Here is a 13,070-nt window from a genome sequence, read left to right as displayed (position 1 = left end):
TTTGTTCTGAGAAGCCTTCTTTGCTGTGTCACTCAAGTGTGCCTAAATGGACAGAGAGCAGCGAGGGAGTAAACATGGAACAAGTAATTAAGAGACTGTGAAATCAGCACCAGCTTCTGCTCCACAGCTCTCACCAGCTGAGCCCTCTGAAGTAGAGATAAATCTCTGGGAATTTTTCCAGAATTATGTTGCATTTCCCCTCCACCACCAGTAGCAATAAGCACAGATGAGCAGAGCCCATGCTGTCCCCTGTTGACCAGCTGTTCCCCACGGGAAGTTTCCAGTTCCAACGTCCACATTTAGGGTTCTTACAGATAGTCTTGGTGCTGCAAACCCATAAACACCAATTTCTTGAAAAACACCCCCCAGCTTCCCTTCTTAGGTCCCAATCTCTTACTTGTTGGAGGTCATGCAGAAAATTGTTTGCCTCGGGTCCATTTAGGCCACTTGAAGCGTCCTGGCTTCTTCACCCGTGGGGTGCCGTGGCTGGGACGGGTGTCTGCCTCAGAGGGGCTGACACCACTGAGGCAGGAGCTATATTTGGCAGCCTGTGCTGCTCCCAAAGCAGTGACATGTTTCCATGCACCGCTGCTCAAAAGTTAAAAGCTTGTCATAACATGTCAGGTGGCAATGCTGAAATGCAAGTCTGATGAGACAACTCTGAGTCCAGCACAGACAGCCTGCTCTGGGTCCTGAGGAGATGGAGAGTTGGCATCTGAGCTATGGAAGAAAAGGCTTCATCTGCTTATGGCTGGTCTCTCCCTCTCCTCTTGCTAGAGGAATGCACCAGAGAAAGGAATCAGTTGGAAATTTGGAGAAATGGTAATTTTAAAAATTGTAACCATCCATTTTCTTGGAACTGTAAAATATTTCCATGAGCTTCAGAGTTGAGTGAACAGCAGAAGAGGATTTCCATCCATATTCCTAAAAGAAAAGAACACCTGAACTTCTCAGTACAGGGAAAAAAGCAACTTGCCAAGTGGTGGTGCTAAGCCAGAACATAGAGCAATTCGGGTGTTTCCCACTCCTAATATAACATGGCCCAAACCCAGATCCCTTAAAATTCAGGAAAGGTTGAAGCTGGTCTACAAATTATTAGTGCACACTGGTTACAAAGAACAACACTGGCACAGGTTGCCCAGAGAAGCTGTGGATGCCCCATCCCTGGAGGTGTCCAAGGCCAGGCTGGATGGGGCTCTGATCTAGAAACCTGATCTAGTGGAAGGTGTCCCTGCCCATGGCAGAGGGTATTGGAACTAGATGGTCTTTAAGGTCCCTTCCAACCTAAACCATTCTGTGATCTATGATTCAATTAACATTGCTTTTGAATTTTTTGGGATCTCTCATGGGATGGCCAGTTGCATATAAGAGAGCAAGGTATGAACATTATCAAAGGTAATGGCAAAAGGTAAGTGAAGTCTTAAGAAGAGAATCAAGGTTGATGCACCCTTAGCTGACATTCCCCTTCTCAGTTCTTCCCTGGCAGTGCTCATGTCCTGAGGGAGACGAGGAGATGCTGATGCACATCAAGCCTGAGGTGAATGAGGACCAAGGCTGTCTTCTGTATGATGTTTTACCTGTTATCTTGGGTGACATAGTGCTTGCAGTTGTTTTCTGTGGGGGAAAAAAAGAGGTAAATAAAGAAAATACTATTATTAAATGCATTGCAAATCAAGAATTGCTTCAGCAGCACAGCCCAAATGTGTGTCCTCAGTAGATTATCCCAGTTTCATGCCCTTTGGGCAGCTTGTCTACATACCAGCACTAACAAGGGAAAATCCTGTCAAAGGCATTTTTTTCCCTATCTTTATTCCCCGAGTGTCCAACTCTTTTTGCTAAATCCCTACAGTTTGGAGCTCAAATTACCATTTCTGACCAGTGCAGAGACAAAGGATGAAATATTCATGAGTTGTTCTTACTCTTCATCTTACAGAAGCATCAGCCAGCACTAGATTTGCATGATCTAACCAGAGAAGACATTTCAAAAGAAAAGCACTTTATATACAGTTATTGAAAAACTTCTATATATTGTGGTAAACCCATCAAGTTTCTGCCCTTACTGGTGCAGAGTCACATATTGTTTGAAGAGCATCCCTTACACTTTCTGAGGATGTGTAAATGTGTCATCTGGACCACAGGAAATAAAGGAGGGCTAAAACACTGCACAAAACTGAAGTTAACAAGCCCAAGGTTCATAAACCTTACTATAGAAGCTTGCAGAAACCTTTCAAGGCTCATCCCATAAAGCACTATGGCATTTTGTTCTCCCCCCTCCCCTCAAATCTCCATCTGTCTGAGCCAGCATCAGCAAGAAATTTTGCATGGAAGCTTGCCAGATAAAATAGCTGCTTCATCTGGCTTTCAACTGCCATTAGAAAGTTCTTCAAGGAGTATGTTAAAAATCTCTATTATTTTTAAACTGTGCCCTAAGTTAGAGATGGGCCAAGTCTTGTCTTTATGTGCTTGGTATCTGCCTCACAAAAAAGGTAATTCACATGTGCTTTAATATTATATGTACAAATATTTTCCATCTGCACTCTGCCCTCCTCACCTCATCTTTTACTGAAAATGGTCCTGCTTCCTGGAAATGCCTAGAAGTCTTTTAATTTAATTAAATCCACCTCATTCCCCTCTGAATTGCCCCAAAACTTCCAGACACAGCTGTCTCACAAGACTAAGTGGGCTTGACCTTTAATCCTTGGCATGGGTTGGACTTCAATATCCCTGTTCACTTGCTGACACAAATAGGAGGTTGTCACCATGACCTCAGCTCCTGGCATCTTATTTTACAAATAACCTCCTAGAAATCCCTTCTCACAGCATGGCACAGGTCACATGATGTACCCTGAAATGCTTCAAAAAAATTCACTTGAATTTGACACCTTGTGGATTTATTTTCCCGAGGAGAGAGAAATCTGGTGCCATTACAGGATTTTTTGCAAACTGTTTTTCCTTAAATAATGTAGAAACAATTGCATGCAGCCTCTGGATGAGCAGCATGCTCAAAACACAGCATCTCTCTGCTTCTATCATCTGTGGCTCTTCCACCTTGGCCTCCACCATCCATGGTTTGCAATCAGTACCCCAGCCAAAATGTCAACCTCTCTCTTCTAGGAAAAGAAATTCTTAAACACCTTTTATTGGAAATATACACCACTTGCCAGGTATTCTTGTGATCTAACCCCATTTGGTATGTCACTAACAGCCTTTGGAATAACACAACCTCCTCAAACAAGGTCTGGCTCTGTGGGTCAAGGTGTATTTTTTTATTGTTGAGTTTTTTAGATGTTGGCAGGTTTCTCTGGAGTGTCTTTGTAGTTTCAATGAAATGACAAGGATTGTGCTCTGTTGCTGGGGTAGATCCCATGCAGGAAACTTCCAAAGTTAAAGACACTTAATGTTCATGTGGTGAAATGTCCCATGACATTATTTGTTACTATCTGCTCCTCTTGTATGGAGATAGGTTACATAGGACCTTCTCATAGAATCATGGAATGGTTTGGGATGGAAGAGACCTTAAAGACCATCTAGTTCCAATACCCTCTGCCATGGGCAGGGACATCTTCCACTAGATCAGGTTTCTAGATCAGAGCCCCATCCAGCCTGGCCTTCGACACTTTCAGGGATGGGGCATCCACAGCTTCTCTGGGCAACCTGTGCCAGGGCCTTACCACCCTCACAGGGAAGAATTTCTTCCTAATATCTAATCTAAACCTGCCCTCTGTCAGTTTGAAGCCATTCCCCCTCGTCCTACCACTACATGTCCTTGTAAAAAATCCCTCTCCATCTCCCCTTTGATACTGGAAGGGGCTCTAAGGTTTTCCTAGAGCCTTCTCTTCTCCGAGATGAACAACCCCAGCTCTCTCAGCCTGTTTTCACAGCCAGCCCTTTTCTAAACATGAGGAGCCCTGAAGGGAATTTCAGTTCTAGCCATGCAGCAGCTGCTCCCAGAGGCAGAAGCTTATTGGATACCTCAGCAGCCCCTCTAAGCTGTGGGATGCAAAGGGCTGTGTGGGGTTTCTGGGGAGCCCAAGACCCTCTTGGAGGGACCATTGGCCAAGTTATTCTAACTTACAGAGACTGTCACCTCTCTGCAGTGTTATTCACAGCGTGTTCAGGGGATGCTGTGTCAGGGTCATGCTAAAAACAGAGCAGAGGTACAGGATGGTGCTGTCCTCGTATCGCAGGGCTGCACATAAATAACTGAATTTTCACTGCTTTCTAAAACTCTCTTAAGCATTTCGTCATGTCGAGGACACACAGAATTGCTGGAAACTTGCAGAGAAATGCAGGAAAATGAGATTTGCCATATTCAGGGTTTACCGAACCTGACAGCGTCTCCTAAAAATTTGTAGAGCGAACATTTTCAGAGCGATGAATTTTATTTGGTGCTCTTTATTAATACGGCGGCGACTTTTCTTTCTGTATTTTTTTAATACTCGGGAAATGTCATTTTTGATCTACACTTTAATAATAAGTGGAATATAATTTCAAATGAAAAGTGCCAAGGAGGGTATTTATGTGATGCTGCTCTGCCTCAGGCATTAGTGAAGTATGAGACGGTGCAGGCAGGCACAGTTGTGTTGTGTGTAATGATACAAATTGGATGTAAGTAATATAATTATTTGTGGTGTAGCACAACTGCTGCACAAATAGTGTTCCTGGCAGTAAATACCACTGTTATGATAGGGAAGGCACTGCTAATGCCACTAAGCATTACCATCAATTCTTGATAACATCATGTGAACCAAGCTAATAAATTGGGAATTATATGCCTCCTGCACATTTCTGCCTTTGTGAGCCAGGACTTGTTTGCTAATGGAGTAACAAATAATCCTGCTGGAAAAAATAGTAAAGAAAGCTGGAATTTAACAAGGCAAAAGCGGCCCAACGTTGCACTGAAATTGTAGATGCCCCATCCCTGGGATTGTTCAAGGCCAGGCTTTGAGTAACCTGGTCTAGAGGAAAGTGTCCCTGCCTGTGGTTGGGGGAGTGAAACCAGGTGGTCTTTAAGGTCCTTCCCATCCCAAAGCATTCCATGATTTTATGATGCTGTTTGCCCATCTTACCTCTGCAAAACACAGCACTTCTAACAGCATGAGCAAGGAGTGCCCCACGTGCCTCTGCCTGGATCAAAACATCCCATGGGAGTAAGGAGGAATGGCAGGCTGCTGCTGCTGCTTTGTTGGAAAACTGCCTTCCAACCCCCCCAACACGAGATGGTTCAGCAGGTCTGGAAAAGGCTGTGAACCACAAGTCACTAGACTGGAAAAACAGAAGAGAAATTATTCCAGGAAGTTGCACAAGCTCCCAAATAAACCACTGGTGCTCCCTGTGGAGGGAGCGTTCACAGCTCTCCTGTGATAGACTGAGAGGAGAGATGAGGGCTAACATAAGCCTCACCATTTGCTGAAGGAGAAATTGGAGAAATCACTCAAACGAGGCGGGGATTAAACTGGGACTGAGCTCCAGTGAGAGAGCTCAAGGAAATTTAGATTACAATGATGGAGAGGAGGAGAAGATTAAAACTCGAGGCTGAGTGAGTAATGCACAACAAATGTATTCAAATGAATCTTTTCCATCGAGACCCTTCCAGGGCTCCCATCACCTCGCAATCTTTAATGCACTTACTCCGCTGGAAGGAAGGCAGTGCTGCTATTTCTGTCTTTCATTTGGGGAATGGACACACTGGGAGATTAAATACCTTCCTCAAGGTGACCCGAGATATCTGTTCCAGAACAGGAGAATTTCAGGTCTCGGTGTAGCCAGGGGAACATCACTCCCACCCCCCACCTGGGAACAGCGGGTACCTTTGGGGAAGGCATTTGCTCCTCAGGTTTTTCCTTCAGCTCGTAATTGTGGACTGCAGATCCCTGGCCTGGGACTCAACACCAAACAGCCTGTAGTCACTGCCAGCACCTTCCTTTCTCTGCTCATCCACAGACTTCTGCTGAAGGCACCAGGAATTTTTTTGAGGGCGCTGAGGTGCAAGGTGAGGGTGACACATTTGGGCTGGCAAGTTTGGCACTCCTTTAAATGACTTCAGCAGGAGATGGGCAGGCTAGAGCTGCCTGCAGCAAAGAGAGTGTGGAGACTGTGCTGTGGGAAGGAAAGATACTGGGGGACTTGCCTGACAACTTGATTTGCAGTGAAGTTGACTCCATTTGAATCCCACACTGGTGCATGGGTCTTGTCACTGCAGTGCTGGATCCTCTCCTGTTGGGATCTGTGGTTGAAGTAAGCTTCTGGGGAGTCTCTTCCTTGTGTCTTCTGAGCTTCAGTTGGCAAAAATTTGTAAATGAGCTCCTGTGGTTATTTAATTTTAATATAAATGATTTTGCCCAGAGCTACGAGAAATTACACTGCTACTTCTTCCACTGCTACCAGACGGTCTATTAGTGCTCAAGAGTTTGTCACAGAAAAATCCTTCAACGATGGCAGACAAGGGAAAAAAGCCATTTTAGTCTCATAGCACAGTTTGTCCCCAGTGCTCATACTGATGTCCTTGCAGGGACCATTAGCTCTCATCCCCTTCCAGTGAGGTGCAAAACAACAAATGGAGTGTCCAGGCAGCACACACTTGAAGCCAGCCAGGGAATGGTCCAACCATTGGATTACAAGCTTCCTCCTCCTTTGTCTTGGGGCCACTCCTGTCTGTGGTTGCCCACTGGTCCAGCTCCAAGAAGGGGGATGAGTTGCTGCTGGAACCAAAGAAAGTACTTTCCAGGTGGAAAAGGACATGGCACTGGCTGCAGAAGACAACCTGGACCCAAGTCCTGGTGAACAGGGGATGATTCCTGGGCTTGATGCAGCTAAGGTCAGCTTAGCATATCTGGAAAAGGGAACCCTGCTCTCAGAAGATACCTGCAGACTCTTGCTTTCAAAAAAGTGGAGTGATAAAATATGCTTTTTAATCCCACTGCCCCAGATCTTGCAAGATGTCTGGACAATTTTTACTTTTTAAGAAATTAAATAACAAAATAAATAAATAAACCAGGAATAGCTCAGCATTTGGCATTTTTTAGCCAGCTGTCTGTGGCTTCCCACCCAGCCTTTGCTCTGCAGAAGCACCTTCCTCTGTCCCTGGAGCCCAGAGCCTGCTCAGCCATCTGCCCCCATCCCTGTGGCCTCCCTGGGTGCCATCCAGGTGCCCGTTCTGCTCTCCTTGATGAAAAGCGAGTTGGATGCCCTTGGGTGCTTTTCAAGATCTTTCTATGTCTGTCCAGGTTTCATGAGAACGTGGGGGAGATGGAGAGTCACCACAGCTCCCAGGAACCTCCTCTGTGCCCACCTGCACATGCCAGGGACTCCTCACCACCCCGTGAAGGCTGATGGGTGGCTTTGAAGGAAAAAGATTATGCTCCTGGACAAAAAAATCTTAGTTCTGCACACAAATCTGGGAATAGCACTGTCCCCAAGCCTGGCAGCAATTCTTACCCCATTTATATTTTGCATGGGTTTTCACAGACTTGTCCAGCTGCCAAAACACATTTTCTGTTGTTACCTCATTAGGAAAAGGTTTTTCATTCCTCTTCCTCTCTTCCTCACACGAGGTCATTCGTCCCAAGTTCTGCTCCCTGGTGGGCCACCTCCCAGTTGTTTTCTCCAGTGTGCAGCCAGCTTGCTTCCACACCTGCTGGGAAACATTTCCACAAAGTCTCATCCCAAAGAAGCGTTTCCATCTGCTTCAGTACGTGATGGATGGGGTCGCATCACTTCATAAACAGAGCCACTCGGTGGCTGGTTAATCTTTGTCCCCACCCCTGGCTTGAGTTCCTCCAGCATCTGCCACCATCCATCCCACCCTCAGCTCCCAACCATCATCCCACCACCATCCCGTCACCCTAGGTGTGTCCATAGCCACATGTCTCCTTTCCCACGTGGTCCCTCACAGCAGGCACACGGATGGTGTGAATCCCCCTTCCCACCACACTCAGCACCAGTGGCCAAGTGAACGTGTTAGTAACTAATTTATATGGGCATGATTTACATGCTTAATTAGCTCTGCTTTTATTTGCTGTATTCACCAGGCAGAATATTTTCCCACAAAGTGCTGTGCCTACAGCCTGTTTGATTAGCTACAGAAAGGAAAGCATTCAGCAGCATAAAGCTGAACCACCAGAAAGTCAATACATATTAAAGGATTTGAAAGGCTTTTTTTTTTTCCCCCACTAAACACATTTTCTGAACAGCAGGGAAGGGAAAATTCTGAATTCAGTGCTAGTTATGACTTTTTTTTCCTTGCTACTCTGCTGCAAACCAGTCTCAAGGTCTTTTTTTTTTTTTTTCCCCCACTGGAGGACAAATAAGTGATGCAGAGCCTGGAATTTTTCTCAGTCCAACTCTTTTTCCCTTACCAAACTTTGATAAAGTGCCAAACTGGAGGCATTCAACTCCTTTGGCAAGGACTCTGTCCACACACCAGCAGTCCCAGAGGCTCGTTCTGCACAGGGAAATTAGGGTAAAAACTGTGCTGTTTGCAGCAGCTCCCTAAAAAACCAAACAACCAACCTGCATCCTAAAATGCAGAAAGCTGGCTTGGCATTTTGGGAAGAAACCTGGAGTAACTGTATGTACGAGCACCATCTGTTGGCTGCGTTACTGCTTACAGGGTGCAAACAGCATCCCACTTCCAACCAAACTGCTGCTCCACTGCATGACATGAGGGACAGACCCAGCTTTTGGGAGCATTTTCTGGACAAACAGCCAGGCAGAGGACAGCAGGAATCGTCAAATAATCCAGAAATTTGCCCTGAGCCACCCAGGATCTAGAAGGAGAACTTGGTGGCTCTCTACCTGGAGTCACTATTCTGATGCACTCTAGACTAGCCTGACAGTTGCTACAATTAAGGATGCTCCATCACCCCCTTTTCCTACACAAATAACATATTTTGGCCTCAACAGCAAAGAAAATTAATTCAGCCAAGGTTTTGGGACCATTTGGGATATTTGGCCGCTACTCCTGTTCAATCGTTTTAGGAACAAAGAGCTACAAATCCGCAGCAATTTACAATGTGACTTTCCAATTAAGGATTTGATGTGGTTTTGAGCCTTTTAAGTGACAATATTTGTCAGGCCATTTGTTCAGTGCATTGTCTGCATGTGCAGTTACACAGGAATTGGTTTAATTAAGGTTAATTGGTGCATAATTAGAGCTCCTGCCAACACAAAAGAGTGGCTGCAGACCAGGGAGAGAGTCGATTTCTACACAGCTCCAGAGGACAAATAGTGTAAAGGGGAGATGACTGTTGAGTAGTAAAAACCTAAACTGCCTCATATTTTAGCTGTAATTTTTGTAAAACCACATGTCTAACTGCTTGGCAGTGCTCTCCCCAGAGCACAGAGCCCTGTCCCAGTCAATGAAGCATTTTTAATTGTAGAAGGTGTTTGTGCTATTAAATCTTTGCAGCTGGATACCCTCCTTTGCCAGTGTAAGGGAACTGTGCAGGATGCAGTGCAGGAAAGCAAAACTGAGGAAAAGGGGGGAGGATGGAGGATACTTTAAAAAAAAAGCTGTGATTTATTGAACAATAAACTCACCTGGGATTGCTGGTCTGGCACAAATCCAGTGGGAGCAGCATCTCAGCCCTGGCCGTGATGCTCCCAGGTGATGCCACCAGTGGTTAAAGGACAACTACGGGGAGGTTCTGGCCTTGGTGACTTGTTTCTGCAAAGGTCCAGTGGGATGATCACCACAGAGCATTTGTCATGCTGTGTTTAACCTTCCCTCCCACATGTTTTAGTACTGAAAGCAAAGTCACAACAGCAGTGCCCAGCTGTGAATTCACTTGCCACCTCCATCCTGGCCCCACTTGCAGCTCTCCAAGCCCAGGGATCCCTGTTATCCCAGTCCAGGGGTGCTGGGAGTGACCTCTCCCTCTCCTCCAAGGTGAAGGTGCCTGAGATGGGTGCCCAGGCCACCATACAGACTCCTACCCCAGGTGCTGCCACGGGCACACAGCCCTGGCAGCCTTTCCAAATGGCAAACCTTTATCCAGCAGTGTTTGGGGCTAGGCTGGAGGGCAGATTTCAAAATAATGAAGGAAAATGAGAAGGAGGGAGAGAAAGATTATAAAATGAGGAGATTGAATAGACTGGAAATTTGGTGGAAACCCCACTAGACTGTAAATAGAGTCTGACCACTCTGGTCCTATATGTGTGTGTGCTTCTTCAAAAGACCTGGAAACAGCAAATTAAGAGGAGGAAGGAGGTGTCCCTCATCTCACAGGGGCAACTTCTTACTCTGAGTTATTATTTTAGCACTGACAGAATCCTGCACCTGCTGAGGATAACACCATTCTGCCTCTACCAAGCAAAGAATTGCAGGGTTCTACTGAAAAGGAAATTTCCTCCTCTGCTCCCCTTGACCAAGGAGTTTTCACAAGAAAAAGCCTCCACTTCCCCCGGCAAAATACTACAAACTTGCCCATCCCCTCTGCATACAAATGCCTCCTTGTTACCATGGTGAAAGGAGGAGCAGTGACTCTCCCAGCCAGATCAGCATCATCATCTTCCCCTCTGCCCTCATGCACACACTCCTTAGAAGAAAGCAAAAAGACACATTTAGAGAGAAAAAAAGCCCTGTTGTGCCACAATTCATCCATCTGTCACCCTGTCCACAGCAGCTCTCAGGAGCCAGGGCAGTCCTGGGGGGGGGAGCAGCATATGCAGCTGCATCAGGCTCTACTGGAGGCAAGTTGTGCCCTTATTGGCATTTTGAGAAAAGCCAGGGAAATGGTTGTATATCTTACAGAGAGCTCCAGAGAGCTCTGCCAGGCTGAGTGCTGATGTGTGCTGGAAATGAGGTCAGTCCCTCACTGCCCAACGTTCCCATACTCCTCCCAGAAAAGCCCATTTTCTAAGCAGCTGCTATCAAAGCAGACTGATTGTTTGGGGGGTGTGTGTGTGTGAAAGTTTAGAAACAGCAGAGTAATCTTCCAAGCACAAGCAGCTGAAGTTTCTTGATATGCAGAATTCCTTTCCTGCCCTCACTAGAAAGTTTTCCTCTTTTCCACCTCAGTCACACTAAGGCACAGTGGCTGGTCGTGCCAGACCTGCCCCTCTGCCTGTGCAGCCCCTAAGAAGGTCCAGGAGTTCCTTTGAAGAAGAAATACACAATTCTGTAATTTTAGACCTGCAGGTTGGAGCCTGTTGGCCTAAACCTCTCCCCACTTTGCTTCTGGTGCTGCCACCCAGGGCATGATGAGGGCATGAAACCAGGTGTTTCAGCACTGAAGGCAAGAGTGCTGATAACATACCCACAATTAAATATCTTGCTTAAACCACAGGGCACCTGAAGCTCCATGGTGCTTGCAATGGGATCCATTCTCTCTAATTTAGCTGTCTGGGAATCAGGTGAACCTTAGTCCAGTCCTCTGTGGTCCCTGGGAGACACGGGCCACCTGAGGGAAATTCTTCCTTCCTGACCTGAACATCCCAGCCCAGAGGGTTGCCTGCTAAAGCAGCCATGTAACCTGCTGTAGGTGATGCAGGTCCCAGCCCAGCTGCCTCATCTGTCTGACTTCAGTGAGTCATGACCCTATGGAAAGCTACACATGGAACAGGCTTCCATATTAACCCCCTCATGAACATTGTGTCCAGCAAAATCCAAAGGCAAAGCCAGATCAGTCCAAAGGAGCAGTCAGCACTTAAACATAAAAAAGCAATAAATTATGAATTAAAAATGAGCATGGGGACTGAGGAAAGAATTATGTGCCTGAGACAGGCTCATACTATACAGGCGGTTTCATGTTGCTAAGCTGCACAGAACAATTAGGGAAAAGTTTCCAAGGGGCAAAGCAAGGAAATCACAGTGTCATAGAAATCAAAGGGCTCAGTACATGCATGAACAGGAAAAGCAGCTTTATCCGAGCTATAGGCAACAAAAAATAAGCAAATACTTCTTCAGTGTTGTACAAGCACAGTAACAACCATTGTTACGTGTTTTTAACAACCATTTTTGTGTATTTAATCTTTGCACTGTGATTTGCTGGATTAACCCTCTCCTTCTTAACTCCAAGCAGTTCTCTTGGCCATCACCAGGCAGTCACCAAACACTCTGACAATCCAGAGGATTTGTGATTTCCACAGTGCTGCTGTAAGAAACTATTAGCACCTTGATAAGTGAGGGATGAGCTTATTTCTCTGGTCAGGATCAGGGGAAGTTATGAATTTCAGCTTCCCCGAGACGTGAAAAAGCCTTAAGTAAAGATGAAAAAAGTGAAATTAGCTGCTTCTGAAGAGTTCCTTACACAGGAGCCAGATGACATTTGTGTTTTCACTTTCTGGGTGAGTGCTGGTTTTTCATGTACTCTGTGGACTGAACACCATCCCAATCATGTTTCTTACCAAAAGGTTTTTGTTCTCAGGCTCAGGTTTACACCTGAACAAGCAAACCCTGGTGGACTGTTAAGCCTCTTTGTTGATGCAGAGCATCCTCTTTAAATGTTGCTGAAGTACTGGTCATCCTGTTCGCTGGTTGTAGTCAATAACATACTCCCAGCAAATTTCTAAGTATAACAGCACAAAAGACTCCTCAGCTCCAATTCTCTTCTTACACAGCCTTGATCCAGCTCATACTAATAGTACTCTGAATATCTTCTCTAGAATGAGTCAAATGAGCCTGATTAGAGAATCAGAAACAGCTCATTATACATTTATTATTTGCTTGTTATAGTAGCCTTGCTGAGCTATCAATCCAGTCAGTTATGCAAGGGATTAGTTGCCCATTAGATGCTTTTACTCTGTTAACACGTTGAGCTTTGTTTTCTCATTAAAAAGTGTGTTGGAACAAAATGTACAGTATATGGAGAGGTTATTATGACTTGTAAAATGAAACACATGTTAGGCCATAACTCAGGGACCAACTAAAAGTCATTTGCCTGTTAAAAGAAAATTGTGCTTCAGTCCATTCCATCAAGGCAATGTGTGTGGGAGAGTAAAAGGAGATAGGAGCAGGACAAAGAAACAAGTGCAAGGGGATGTTTAAGACACAGCTGTGTAGATTGGCATTGTCTCTTGGCTTCTGCCAAGGAGTATGAAAAGGATTTTTTAAGTTCAGAGGTCAAAAC

General features: G+C 45.5%; 1 long non-coding RNA gene across 1 annotated transcript; it reads right to left on the bottom strand.

The window, feature by feature from the left end:
- Positions 1-6,080: 6,080 nt before the first annotated feature.
- On the bottom strand, positions 6,081-10,536 carry LOC127473310 (uncharacterized). Its single transcript, XR_007905362.1, has 4 exons — positions 10,461-10,536; positions 9,541-9,667; positions 7,505-7,633; positions 6,081-6,832 (listed from the first exon to the last, which is right to left on the bottom strand). It is a non-coding gene; the product is annotated as an uncharacterized LOC127473310 (long non-coding RNA).
- Between the last annotated feature and the right edge of the window lie 2,534 nt (positions 10,537-13,070).

This window comes from Manacus candei, unplaced genomic scaffold, assembly GCF_025592945.1.
Source record: "Manacus candei isolate 608988 ecotype Guabito, Panama unplaced genomic scaffold, ASM2559294v1 h1tg000035l, whole genome shotgun sequence".
Taxonomy (NCBI): domain Eukaryota; kingdom Metazoa; phylum Chordata; class Aves; order Passeriformes; family Pipridae; genus Manacus; species Manacus candei.
Note: the sequence above shows the minus strand (reverse complement) of the source record. Positions and strands in the feature narration are given on the sequence as shown.